Source organism: Physella acuta, unplaced genomic scaffold (assembly GCF_028476545.2).
Source record: "Physella acuta isolate Inbredline_101_S28 unplaced genomic scaffold, ASM2847654v3 ptg002287l, whole genome shotgun sequence".
NCBI lineage: Eukaryota > Metazoa > Mollusca > Gastropoda > Physidae > Physella > Physella acuta.
The window spans coordinates 1-13675 of record NW_026733785.1 but is presented as its reverse complement, the minus strand read 5'-3'; positions in this window follow the sequence as shown (position 1 = coordinate 13675).

Sequence of the window (13675 nt, the reverse complement as noted above, 5' to 3'; positions counted from 1 at the left end):
CAGGCCTTTGCTCCCCAGGGGCCACAAAGGAATATGTCAAGCCAAGTTTTTTTGTTGGTCTGTTCTTAAAATAAAACGTTGGAAATGCCAACATACTGCACATATATTATTTTATCTCCATCTCTCGTCAATTTTACTGGAGTATGGGCCACCAACTACAGCTCTCCAGAGTTCTCTGTCCTGCTGGAGTATGGGCCACCAACTACAGCTCTCCAGAGTTCTCTGTCCTGCTGGAGTATGGGCCACCAACTACAGCTCTCCAGAGTTCTCTGTCCTGCTGGAGTATGGGCCACCAACTACAGCTCTCCAGAGTTCTCTGTCCTGCTGGAGTATGGGCCACTAACTACAAAGTTCTCTGTCCTGCTGGAGTATGGGCCACAAACTACAGCTCTCTAGAGTTCTCTGTCCTGCTGGAGTATGGGCCACAAACTACAGCTCTCTAGAGTTCTCTGTCCTGCTGGAGTATGGGCCACTAATTACAGCTCTCTAGAGTTCTCTGTCCTGCTGGAGTATGGGCCACCAATTACAGCTCTCTAGAGTTCTCTGTCCTGCTGGAGTATGGGCCACCAATTACAGCTCTCTAGAGTTCTCTGTCATGCTGGAGTATGGGCCACCAATTACAGCTCTCTAGAGTTCTCTGTCCTGCTGGAGTATGGGCCACCAACTACAGCTCTCCAGAGTTCTCTGTCCTGCTGGAGTATGGGCCAACAACTACAGCTCTCCAGAGTTCTCTGTCCTGCTGGAGTATGGGCCAACAACTACATCTCTCCGGAGTTCTCTGTCCAATTCTAGAACATCATGATGTCGATGTACAACGCAACATCATGATGTCACCAGACTAAACACACTACATTTGTGACGATATAAAATACCACTTAGATGCCACAGCTCAGCCTAACATCATGATGTCACAGCTCAGCCCTAACATCATGATTCCACATCACACCCTTACCATCAACCCTACAACACACTATAACATTATCTTATACTAAGTTGTTCTTAGTGCAAAGTGTTCCATTTTGAGTTACAATCTTGTAAAATACCCCCCAAATTTGTACCTGTCGCATGAAAAAAAAATGGTTAGAAAGCCCTCTTATAGGGACAGGGGTAGTTATTTTATGCAGAAATCTCTTCTACTCTTGAACACATAACAACGAGGTTGTTTGCTAATTTTTTTTTCTTTTTTTTTTTTTCTTTTTTAACCTCAACCTTCAGTTGAACATCAAGCTTCAAACCTATTTCTATACTCTCTCCCTGTCCAATTTTTCCATTTCTCCGCCCTTTCTATATATTGTTTAAATTTTCCTCCCACCCCCACCCCCGCCCCCAGCTTGTTAAATGAGGTGGTTTGTGGGTGAAGCAGAGGCTGCGGTTAAGTGCCTCAAATTTGCATGCAAATAACCCGGGGTTTAGTGTGAAAGGGGAGAGGTGGAGGGAAGAAAAAAAAGCGGTAATTGCTGCACTTAAACACAAGTAATCTAAATTAGTATATGATATCGAAGAGAATACGCCCACTTATAATTCCTCGTGTCTAGTTTGGAGGGGAAAAAAAATTGTGGAAATTTTTATAACAGGATGTTGAGAATTATATTTTTTAAACTGTCTTGTAATGTTGCCTTATTTAAATTATGCTCGTTTTTTTATGTTATGTGATCATTTCTGATGCTGGGTGTCTTAAAAGTAAGGTTCCCTTTTCGAACCAGACGGTTCATGGGGCAAGTAAGTAGAGTTTATCTGTTTCAGCTTATTCGACATATGAAGGGATAGTGTGGTCAATACTTAGCTCATGGTATCTTACAAGTCAGCTATTGATCCTTGTTTTAATTTCTATCGCCAGATACCTTAACTCTCCCCTAATACGTGACCCTAATCCTAACACCTTATTTTTTTTAAAAAAAACTGTAGAAAATTATGTTGCTGCACAGTAAATCAAGCAACAGATGTGCAACCAGTATCCATTCAGTGCAAATTTGTTATATCAAAGACAAGTTCAGTACAAGACCTTGCAAGACCTTGGGATGTTAGGTCACTCCAAAGACTCGGCCAATACCTACACTCTACACTTACTCTCTACATTTCATAGCTACAGTACCTAGGTAGAATCCTACCATTCAGAGTTATATTCACGCAGAGGCGTAGCTACCCCTACTGGCGCCTGGGGACAAACTTTCAATTTGGCGCCCCCCCCCCCCCCCAATATATATTTTTTTATGTTTATAATTCAAAACTGCAGCTAAAATGAGGTTTTAATTTTTTTTTCAACCCATTTTGGCGCCCCTAGGGTCGGCGCCCTCAGACATATGTACCCACCCGCCCCCTCCCCTTCGCTACGCCTCTGTATTGTTTCAGTCAGTTGATTCCTACAGCCTATCTGTTTTGTACACACTCGGCCCTTTCCATTTTTAAAAAAAATACATCTGCCCTTTCCATATATTTTACACGTCTGCACTTTCTATACGTCTGCCCATTTCATCTATCCTATACCTCTGCCCTTTCCATCTATCCTATACCTCTGCCCTTTCCATCTATTCTATACCTCTGCCCTTTCCATCTATTCTATACCTCTGCCCTTTCCATCTATCCTATACCTCTGCCCTTTCCATCTATTCTATACCTCTGCCCTTTCCATCTATTCTATACCTCTGCCCTTTCCATCTATTCTATACCTCTGCCCTTTCCATCTATTCTATACCTCTGCCCTTTCCATCTATTCTATAGTCTGCCCTTTCCATCTATTCTATATCTCTGCCCTTTCCATCTATTCTATAGTCTGCCCTTTCCATCTATTCTATATCTCTGCCCTTTCCATCTATCCTATACCTCTGCCCTTTCCATCTATTCTATACCTCTGCCCTTTCCATCTATTCTATACCTCTGCCCTTTCCATCTATTCTATACCTCTGCCCTTTCCATCTATCCTATACCTCTGCCCTTTCCATCTATTCTATACCTCTGCCCTTTCCATCTATTCTATACCTCTGCCCTTTCCATCTATTCTATACCTCTAGCATTTCCATCTATTCTATACCTCTGCCATTTCCATCTATTCTATACCTCTGCCCTTTCCATCTATCCTATACCTCTGCCCTTTCCATCTATCCTATACTTCTGCCATTTCCAGCCGCCTTACCTGTTGGCATGACGTACAAGCACCTTGAAATCACTTACCCCGGGCTGCAAATAGCGCCGCGACCCCGACGAAAAAGTGAAAACTAGCTGCACGTCTGCGCAAGGTGGCAGTCACGTGGTCGACGCCATCTTGAGAATGCGCCGAGAAAGTGCGTTTCGGTTGAGTCGAGAATTGTTTTTTCTTTGGGGGGGGGGAAGGGGGGGGGGGGCTAATGGACGATATCAACATTGGGTTTGTTGTAGAGTTAGAGTAACATGGTGTAGGCTCCACCCCCGGGCGACTGAGGCAAGGAGAGGATGTGACGTAGCGATAGCGACGGCAGTTTTTGATGTGTACATTTGCATAAGTTTTCGAAGAGTATCATAAAATGTCTGCGTTTATGGGTTTTTTTTCCTAAATTATCAAAAAATATATTTAAAAAAAAAATTAAAAATGATTAAAAGAGCAGAATTTGCTTTTAAGTAGAGTAAGAGAATATAGTTTCAGTATTGTGGGGTCCATCTTGATTTGATATTTTGGTTAGTGGTGCCTAAACTGAAGTGCTTCATCTTTCTCAGTGATTGTAGCGATTATACAATCCAGTGTAATGACGCCGTTCTAACTCCACTTGCCTATGTTCTTACTTCCCTTGCCAGTGTAGTACTCTGTTGCATATTATCTGACTCTCTTTACCTATATTCTGACTTCCCCTTGCCTAATTTTTTTCTCTTGCCTATATTCTGACTCTCCTTGCCTATATTCTGACTCCCCTTGCCTATATTCTGACTCCACTTACCTATATTCTGACTCCCCCTTGAATATATTCTGAAACTCCATGCCTACCAACCCAATCCCCAGCTCCCCCCCCCCCCACTCTCTCGCGCCGACATTTTGGAATCCCACCCTCCCTTTCCCTGTCGATGATCAGCTTCTAGATGACCTATCCATTTCTATAGCTCAGTGTTTACATTGCCTTCTTTTGCCCCTTTTATCACTCACAACAGCTTCTTTTGAGAACGTTTATGTCCCTTTGGAGGGTTCCTTCCCCCTTCTACCACCCCACCCACCCACAAACCGGAAATAGACCCCTATGAACCATATGCAAGTTGCACTATAAATATTTATTTCAACGTTTTTTTTAAAAATGTCAATTTATAATCGCGTGGCTTATGCGTCAGTCTACTAAACATATTAATGACACATAGAATAAAACAAACTACAGGATTAATATATTATTGGTTTAAAAGATTAACGGCCAATTTCTATACCTAAGTTTTTTGGCGTAATTTTTATAGTGCAAAGTAAAAAGGGGACAAACATATTTTTTCCCATCGAATTGGAACTTATATATATATATATATATATATATATATATATATATATATATATATATATATATATATATATATATATATATATAGGCCCCTGTATGATATATCCGGAACAAACACAGTAGCCCGTTTGTGTACCAATTTGTGTAGCACGCCTGAAATGATGTTTGTTTTATTTTAGTGCATACCACTATCTCAATAAATTTCTTCTCATTACATGCAAGACAAACTGTAAATGACTACGGGCTAAATTTACCTGTAAATGACTAGAGGTTAGATTTACCTGTATGATGGTGTGGGGGCATACCAAGGTCATGCTTGTAGCTTTAAAAAGAAAACACTACTGCTATCTACTTCAAAGCTCTTAAGTTAATATCTTTTTTAGGGGCGTTAAGAGTTATTCTAAATTTTATTTTAGGTATTTTTTTACCTAAGTTACATTAACTAAAGCGAAAGTAATATTTCATTTTATTTTATGGCCCTGCGTTTATATATAGGTAAAGTAATTTTTACAACGTTGAGGAAATAAATTGCGCTTTTTAAAAAAAAGTTATTTTGTTTTAATGAGTGTTGTTGTCGTCCTACGCGTTGTGTGAATGAACGAGAGTTGTTTCATTGACTACTTGTAGGTGGGGTGGGTCAGTGAGAGATGACAGAGTTGTAGGTTGTTTGTGTACCGCAGCCAAATCAAATCAGAAGTCAGTGTGAGTTGCCTGTTTGAGGGACCGAAATCATATTTTTGTTTACTATTCAATATTGACAACAGCAGACTTCAGCCAAAGTTGCCCAGAACATACCGACCAACTGGCCAAACGTTGCTTGCACATAGTGACCAACTGCCCTATGTTCCTTCCGCACACATTCTTCAACTGGTCAAAATTCAACCATACACATAAACACCAACTGCATAATGTTCCCCAAAACACACCCAACAAATGTCTAATGTTCCCCTACACACATACACACACACAGCGACTATCCAAAGTTTCCCTACACAAACACACACGCCAATGTTTCCCTACACACACACACACCAAAGTTCCCCTAAACACACACTCGCCAATGTTCCCGTACACACACACGCCAATGTTCCCCTACACACACACACACCAAAGTTCCCCTAAACACACACTCGCCAATGTTCCCCTACACACACACACACCAAAGTTCCCCTACACACACATACTCGCCAAAGTTCCCCTACACACACACACACACACCAATGTTCCCCTACACACACACACCAATGTTCCCCTACACACACCCCAACGTGCCAATGTTCCCTCTACTTACATTCTCCAGCTTTCTCGTGTTCCCTCTGACAACGCACATTGTACACTTAATGATCCTAATTACCCTCCATTTAGCTAATTATTTCTAACATATACAGACTACCTCGACATAAGCGTACTAGATATTGACCTTTCGCTAACACATTTACTACTTCCCGGAACATAATCTGCATTCACAACATACCATTATGTATTTTTTACATATAAATTTTATTTGTCAATTTTTTGCAACAATCAAGTCCCAGTTATTAAAAAAAAATAACTTACTCAAAGAAATATATAACTGAGCATAAACCGCGATGTGTATTTTCATCTGCGATGTCATGGGGAATATTTTCCTTTCGTGGCCAAGACACATGGGGCAGATGAAGTAGAGTTCATCTGTTTTAGTTCCAGCGACCTCGGCATGTGAATAGATAGTGTGGTCAGGACTACGCCCCGCCGGCTTAATTTCCAATACTTGAGTCAGGTACGCATCAGAGCTGAGTGGACTCAGGGTCACCTACAGACTTAAACAAGGAATTTGAGAATTTCTGATTAACCATCTCTTCATTTCGAATAAATTTAAATATAAATTTGAATCAAAAACAAATTTTAAACACAAACACTTCTAGATTCTACGTCAAATTTTCAACAACGTTGAAACGTGTACATATAACAAAAAAAAAATTCTTTCTTCCTATCAGTGACACTAAGCTTTATCAATCTTTCAACAACCCGAGAATTTCTAGATCCAACAAAAAAAATATTCGCGCCACCGATTCTCTCCTAGACCAAACATTCCGCTGAGAGTGAAAGAAAGAAAGGGGGGAAAAAATACCCCGACATAGAGGAGCGCGTGGTGAAATGTCATACAGTGAAACTGTTTTAGGTACTCACGATTACAAGGTTAAATACATGGACGTAGCTCACACGACGGGAGATGGGGCTTTATAATAAGATGTGTTATGGGCAGGGAGGGGGCATTTACCATCTCTGAACTAATTTGAATAAAATACATTATATATATATATATATATATATATATATATATATACATTATATATATATATATCGACGATCGCAATGTGACACACAATCAACACCAAGGATTAACTCAGGGTTGTGAGTTGACTTTTTAAACTAGCGGCGTGTTGACTTAGAAGAGACACACATCCAAGTCAGGGGTAAAACTATAATAGTATTATTGGAGTACCCCCCCCCCACACCCACACCCCAGTAGTTTTCCTTCAGCTATTAGACGTATCATCCTGTAAACCTATAGCGTGGTCCGTCTAATCTAGCATCAGCAGATCTTTTGATTGTTTGTTGTTCCCCCTCCCCGGGCAACCCCGGCAGGTCAAGCAGTACACCCCTCCCCCCACCCCTCAACGAGACGGGCTCTGTTGCACACCAACACAGGACGTTGACCCCCCTCACCCCCCCCCCCCCATCCCCACAGGGAGGTGACTTTCCTCACCCCCCCATCCCCACGGGGAGGTGTCTCCCACCCCGCCCCCTAAAGATTGAACCAGGTCAGAAGCTGATGTACACTGGAACCATTCGACCGTTGGTTCCGCCAGCTTGTTCACTGATCAGTTCCTGGCACTCAACTGTTTTATCAATTCATCTCCCCCTGCCCCAACCACCCCCTCCCCCAACCCCCTACTCTGAGAATAAAGCAACTAAAGCGACATCTATAAATAGATTGCCTTGGGAACGCCCTGTGTGTTCAATCAAACTCAGCGAGTGTTTGTACGTGTGTGTGTGTGTGTGACTGTAGAGAGAGAGAGAGAGAGAGTATTAGTCTACGTTGTCTTGTAAGTCATCCAGTAGAATAATGTACTTGAGTCAACGGCGTCGCTAGGTCGGGTGTCACCCGGTGCGGCATTTCATGGTGCCCCCTTACACACATCAAAGGGGGAAAAGAGTATACATATGTGTATATATATATATATATATATATATATATATATATATATATATATATATATATATATATATATATATATATATATATATATATATATATATATATATATAGATGTATGTGTGTGCATGTGTGTAGATGTGTGTGACAAAAAGAGTGTATGTATTGTCGAGATGGTCAATATGTTCTTATAAGACTTTTAAACTCTAATTATTCATTAACTGAACTGGCACAACGCAATTTTCTTCAATATATTTTGCAATTTTTCGTCTTGGTGCCATCCCCTTAAATGGTGTCACCCGCTGCGGTCCGCTGCGGTCCGTTACCCCGCCCCCGCCTCGCGACGCCTATGACTAGAGTCTGTATGTATATGTAGAGAGAATATATGTTGTCTTGCAAGGCATCCAATACTGTAGTAGAGTATGACTTAGTGTGTTGGTAACTCATTAAGCCAGATTTTTTTCCCTCGCTCTATTTGTGTACACACTTTGCTAGAAAGAATGTAAAGGTCTTTTCGACCCCCCTCCCCCCGCCCAACTCCACTACCAGTAGACCTATTTTCTTAACATATCCGGTCCTTAATCAAGAGGTAAGTCGGTAGTTTTCTAGTAAATACAAATTTACCGATAGTATGTAATCGGGGTGAATTCAAAAGCGCCAAACTGAACACGCATCAGTATTTGTTTTGAATTTAGCACGCATTAGTATTTGTTTTGAATTTATACCGGAACGATTTGTTTTTTTCGCTCAGCCCGAGTGAGCGGTGTTCAAACTAGACCTTAGTCTGTTGGTCAGCTGATAGTGTGTTGTCGGACAGCGGGTTATGTTCTAAGAAAGTGGACTCAAGTTCGGTGGCCAATAGGTACTTCTGACCGCTTGAGGTTGATTGGGATTTAGGCCCTTGGTCAAAACGGGACCTTAGTATCTTGGCCAAAACGGGACTTATTAATTTGGCCGAAATGGGACTAAGTGATTTGGCCGAAATTAGACTAAGGTATCTAGGCCAAAACTGGATTATCTTGGCTAAAGCAGGAACTTTTTATCTTGGCCGAAATCGATCTATGGTATCTTGGCCTAAGTAATTTGGCCGAAATTGGACTAAAGTATCTTGGCCTAAATTGGACTAAGTAGCCGAAAATGGACTATGATATTTTGGCCTGAGTAATTTAGCCGAGATTGGACTAGCGTATCTTGGCCTAAATTGGACTAAGTAATTTGGCCTAAATTGGATTAGGGTATCTTGGCCTAAATTAAACTAAAGTATCTTGGCCTAAATTGGACTAAGTAATTTGACCTAAATTGGACTAAGTAATTTGGCCTAAATTGGACTAAGTAATTTGGCCTAAATTGGACAGGTATCTTGGCCTAAATTGGACTATGTAGTTTGGCCCAAATTGGACTAAGTAATTTGGCCTAAATTGGACAGGTATCTTAGCCTAAATTGGACTAAGTACTTTGGCCGAAATTGGACTAAGGTATCTTGGCCTAAATTGGACTATGTAATTTGCCCGAAATTGGACTAAGTAATTTGGCCTAAATTGAACAGGTATCTTGGCCTAAATTGGACTAAGTACTTTGGCCGAAATTGGACTAAGGTATCTTGGCCTAAATTGGACTATGTAATTTGCCCGAAATTGGACTAAGTATCGTGGCTATAACGACCAAATCTGGGCCCTGGTATCTTAACAAAATCAGATTTCTGTATCTCGAAGAAATCTGGACTTTAGAATCTTGGCCAAATTTAGACTTCCGTATTTTGATCAAGTCGGGTCTTGATATCGACTAAATTGAGACTTTGAATATTTCCATAACGTGACTTGGGTAGAATGACCCAAAACAGGACTTTATATTGGCCATAGCAAGAGTAAAACATCTTGGCCATAAAGCGACTTTAACATCTTGGCCACAACCGAACTAAAGCATCTTGGCCATAATATGACTGAAGCATCTTGGCCATAACAGAACTGAAACGTCTTGGCCATAACAGGACTGAAACGTCTTAGCCATAAAAGGACTGAAACGTCTAGGCCATAACAGGACTGAAGCATCTTGGCCATAAAAGGACTGAAACGTCTTGGCCATAACAAGAGTGAAGCATCTTGGCCATCATAAGACTGAAGAATCTTGGCCATAACAGGACTGAAGCATCTTGGCCATAACAAGACTGAAACGTCTTGGCCATCACATGACTGAAGAATCTTGGCCATAACAAGACTGAAGCATCTTGGCCATAACAACGGCCCCTTGTCCGTTGACCACCGCGGCGGGCCAACAAGTGAAGCAGAAAGAAATCGATCAGCCCCTCGAACCAATTATAGCCGGGCGCGTTTGATCGAACGCCGTGGGAAGTAAAAGAAGGAAACACTGCCGCGCCGGCGCGAGTTACCCGCCTTGTGGCGCGCGCTGCTTACCGCGTCCTCAAACCACCAACAGCTGCGCGCTACGCTCCCCCCTCGCTCGAGCGCCGGCGAAGATATTTTTTTTTTCCTATACTTACATCACGGAGTGAGATCTCTTCAACAAGTCTCCCGTCCAAACTAGCCGGGAATAGCGGGTTTTATTTTAACACCCTGTACCGCTTTCTGTGCTAAATATGCGCAGTAACCTTTCACCCTCAGTCGGGTTAATTCGCACAGTTTGGTGAATTATAGTTTTCTTGTATATGCGAAAGTCATTGGCCTTCACCTTTGGATTACTACGCTTATTATATTTACTTTATATAGTAACGTGTTCAAAGTTTTGTTGGATGTCAATTCTCTTAAGGTAAGAAAGGTCACTTTTATTTTGTGTGCATGCATGCATTCATATATATATATATATATATATATATATATATATATATATATATATATATATATATATATATAAACAAATAAGGTTTTCGGCCGAGTAAATCAGAAGTATGGCTTAAAATCTTGTATATAGGCTACAGGCTAAGTCCCGAATGTACAGTGTTAGGCGGGTGGGGAATTCGAGTCGAGGTATGACATTATAATTCTTTGAGTGTGTAGACAAGAAGATATTACTGTCATCCTCGCACCTGTCGTGACAGCCTGGTTTTTGATAGATCGAGTGGATCATTAGTTAAAAAAGGGCACATTCCCCTCCCCCCTCTCCCCATTTTTTCACATTCACGCACACCTAACTACACTATACACATGTAAATACGCGACAAGAACATGAATATAAATCGTTGAATAATTTACATCCTTTGAAGATGGAAGACTGCATTTATATCTATCCAAGAAATATTTTTTTTTTTATTGCTAGTGATAATTTACCCCCATCCTACGGGCATGTGACCCTATTTACTCCCCTCCCCCCCCCCCCCCCCCCCCCCCTCCCTGTCATGTTATACAACTCCCCTGGTGTCCATTGAAACCTTTAGAAAAAGAAACACATTCAACGCTCCATGTTTTGATTCAGTGTGTTCCAGCAATCCCATGCGATCATGCATTTTATTCATGGTGCTGAAGGCAGGACAGACGACAAGAGGGGTGGGTGGGGGTGGGGAGAGACGCGGGGGGGGGGGGGAATGCTTTCAATACGGATTCTATTTTAAGCTACAGACTAATAGTTACCCTAAAAATAACTCATCCACGGAAAGAAATTTTGGGTTTTTCTGTTAGTGCTGGAAAGGGGAGGGGGGGGGGGGATGGCGAGTTGTAAAGTAGGTTAGATAGAGAGAGAGTGTGTGTGGGGGGGGGGGGGGGGGGGGGGGTAGAGAGTAGTAGGTAAGGATCGGAGACGAATTGGGGAGATGGGGAGAGAGTTTGTTGAAGTTGGTAGAGGGAGTGGGGAAGAGGAGGGGGAGAGTTATTTAAAGGGGAGTGGGGAAGAGGAGGGTAGAGTGAGAAACAAGGGGAATATATTTGGTAAAAAGAAGAGGGAAAGTGGGGAATAGAGTGGGAGAGTGTGAAAGAAGGCATGAAGAGAGAGTAAGAGCAGGAAGAATGGGGGAAGAGGACGTAAATAGATGGGAGGAGGTTAGAGAGTAAAGAGAGCGGGGGGTGGGGGGGGGGGATGTGGGAGGTATCACATAGTCAACCCTGCAACATGATTTCCTCCTCTCCCCCCTCTCTGAGTGGCGCCGCGGCTGTGTGATGTTCGAGGAATGAGATTTCCTTCACGGAAATAAAATCTCAAAGTCTTTAACGTTTTAAATTATTGGTTAGAGCGTCAAGCTTATCTTCTTCTTCTGTAGAGTCTGATAGTTTTCTTTTTCACTGGACGTGATGGAATTCCAGGCTTGTTTATATGACCTTGTTGAAACATACATATATGTTGGATGTTAAAATGGATCTTTTAAAAGCACATAGGTTATGTTTCACATACACCAAACAAAAATAAATTTTTCTGACGAATTATATTTCTCTTAAGGTCATACTAATAAACAACTATTCATATAATTTAATCCGAAAAAATATTTACCCCCCCCCGCCCCCCCCCCCCCCCACAACCAACCTACTCACTATCTGTGAATACTAACGGTATATATAAACCACCAATGAGTAGCAATTATTATTCCTTAACCAATGTCCAATTAAATAATAGATTAATTTATTACTGAAGATATTGTACTTGAGTATCTTTTATACTATCTGGAACGGTGTGGCCGAGTAGTAGAGCCAACGTGTAAAACTAGAGTTACGTCTCGTGAGCGGTCAGGGATTGCCAGCAAATTGTGACAGCAACCTATGACAGCGACTGTGACAACAACTGACTACAGCCAGTAGATAATTATTGACTTCAAGGAAAATTCCAAAAGTAACAAAGTAAAAAAAAAAACAATAATATTGTATTAAATGCTGATCGGACAATACAATTTTCTTTTTTTTTAACGCTTAGTCCTTAAGTTTGTAATTTAATTAAAAATTAATCAATATTAATAACTTTTTGTAAACACCCACCATTGTCAGACTTCATTCTCGTGATTACCTTATAATAACTCGAGTTTTAAGCATTCTTGAAAGTGTATTCCACACGAACGCTACAGTTCTCTTCAAAGCTCAGCCATGAAACCCCGCGCGTCTAATTCATAACAAATCAATTTCCATCTTCTGCAGCTCAGAGCTTTTAGCTCACAGCTCTTAGCAGTCCTGGAGCTAACATGCAGATTATAATTAAGATATGCAAACACATTTCACGCTGAACAACGGATCATTTTGCGGCTAAAAATAGCACCCGGAAATACACACGACCCCACTAGTGGAGTAATAAAACTATATAAAAAAAAGGTTTCTAGATTTAAAACTGACTAATCAAGTCATTTTTTTTAAACAACACTCAGCATCCTAGTTGCTGTGAAATATGGGTTGAGTGGGGGAGGTGGGGGGGGGGGGGGTGTTTTATGGTGTACTTAAGTGAGTGAGTCTACGTTTTATGCGGTGCAATCACCCTGCCGTGACACCTTCTTTACCTCATTAAAATCTACCTTGAGTTTCATTACTGCCTGGAAAACATCATACCTGCTTTTAAATATCCAGGTAATAAAAGAAAAAAGTAATAATCTATTTTTTTTAAAACAATTTTTTTGCGCAATTTTTTGTTCTCCAAGTCTAAGAATAGTAAGCCTTTTTTTTTCTGTGAATATATATGTGTATCATTTATTTTATCTCTAGGTTCACAAAGGCACGTTTATCTATAGAACAAACGAACTTTTTAGGCAGCTCTTGCCGAACTTCGTCTCTCACAGAATTGTTCGTTTCTTTTTTACGCTGTCAGTAGATCGTGAACGATCGCTGTTTGTTTTAAATTTATGGAAACACAAACAGGCCATATTTTTACGTTTTTAATGCGATAACTTCAGATTTTTAAAATGCTTTTTTATGTTGTTTTAAATAATTAGGCAAGCTCCTGTGTTATTACTTATTTGAATATCTTCTAATGCAGACATTATAAAAAAAATTATGGCATAGTAGATCTAGATGCCCAAGCTAAAATTTGACTTTTCCGATGAATTCAGTGCTATGGTGTTTAGTGTGAGTGATCATCGTTGTCTAGTCCATTCGTTTATTGATTTATAGCTATGGTC